This window comes from Amphimedon queenslandica, unplaced genomic scaffold (genome assembly GCF_000090795.2).
Source record: "Amphimedon queenslandica unplaced genomic scaffold, v1.1 AMPQUscaffold_1674_Cont26318, whole genome shotgun sequence".
Classification (NCBI taxonomy): domain Eukaryota; kingdom Metazoa; phylum Porifera; class Demospongiae; order Haplosclerida; family Niphatidae; genus Amphimedon; species Amphimedon queenslandica.
In genome coordinates this window covers 1-1,200 of record NW_003557985.1, presented here as the reverse complement: position 1 = coordinate 1,200, position 1,200 = coordinate 1, and the positions used below count along the sequence as shown (strand labels likewise).

At 33.9% G+C, this 1,200-nt stretch overlaps 1 long non-coding RNA gene across 1 annotated transcript; it reads right to left on the bottom strand.

Annotated features, from left to right (window-relative positions):
* Positions 1-956, bottom strand: LOC109593402 (uncharacterized). The gene is made up of 3 exons (XR_002190936.1): positions 863-956; positions 100-225; positions 1-47 (listed from the first exon to the last, which is right to left on the bottom strand). It is a non-coding gene; the product is annotated as an uncharacterized LOC109593402 (long non-coding RNA).
* Positions 957-1,200: the final 244 nt, after the last annotated feature.

The following is a 1,200-nucleotide window of genomic DNA, read 5'->3' as shown; positions in this document are numbered from 1 at the left end:
GCCATTACCATTGCAGCTGCTGGAGTGTTTGAAGGAGAAGAAGGATCCTATTAATGAGGATGTGTACATTATGAATGAATAGACAAACTTATAAAGTACCTCATCAACGACTAGCTCTCCTTCATCGTCACTTTTATCATCTTCACTATCAGGATGAGGGGCTGGATGCTTATTAGAGCCATTCCTACTACCTGAAGAACCTTCTGGACCTTTAGGACTATCAGCCTATACACACAATAACAAACATACTCATAATGCTCCTCTCTTTACTCCTTCCACTCTCCTTCAAAAATGGCTTGGAGAGCATCCTCCATTTTGAATACATGCATATACGTGTACATGTTCTTATGTTCTGATCTCAATATGACGTGTCATAACCGGAAGTGCTGTATAAACAAATGGGATAACACGTTAATGAGTCATGTTTTAAAACTTTCTAAGCAACGTAAGTACATTTATATGCATCAGAAAAAATTATAAAAAAGGAGAATCCTCACCTAGCCATTTTTGGGAAAACTTGGCCAGAGACCCTGTACTATAGCCCATGGTCGTTGGCACAATTTTCGAACAACTTGAAATATTAGTAAAAAATCTAATTGTGATCAAAATAAGCCTAAACTTTTTATGCAACATAAGTACATGTATATGTATCAGAACAAATTCTAAAAGGGGGAATCATCTTCTTTTAAATTTTGGAGAAATTAATTTTGGCTCAAACCCTGTACTATTTCTAGCCCATAGTTTTTGGCCTAATTTAAAATTCATAAAAAATTCAATTTTAATCGGAAGAAGTTCAAAAATTCTAAGCAACATAAGTACATGTATATGCATCATAAAAATAATAAAAATGGAGAATTCTCACCTAGCAATTTTTGGTGAAAATTGGCTTGAGACTATGTACAAAAGCCTATCATTGAAACATACAGTAAATACAATATTAAACATACCTGCTTCCTTTCTTTCCTTTTTTCTTCCTGGTGGCTGGACTCTGGAGATGTACTCTGCTTTAACTAATTAGTTGCAGCCATTTCCTAAATTAAATCAAAATGAGCCCCACCCATTTCAGTAACCCTACGCCCACGTATCAAATTGAACAAAATTAATTATAATAAAAAGTAAAATAAAATCAAGAGTATTAATGTACTCTTGATGACAACAACAACAACAGCAACAACAACAACAACAATAATAATAATAGTA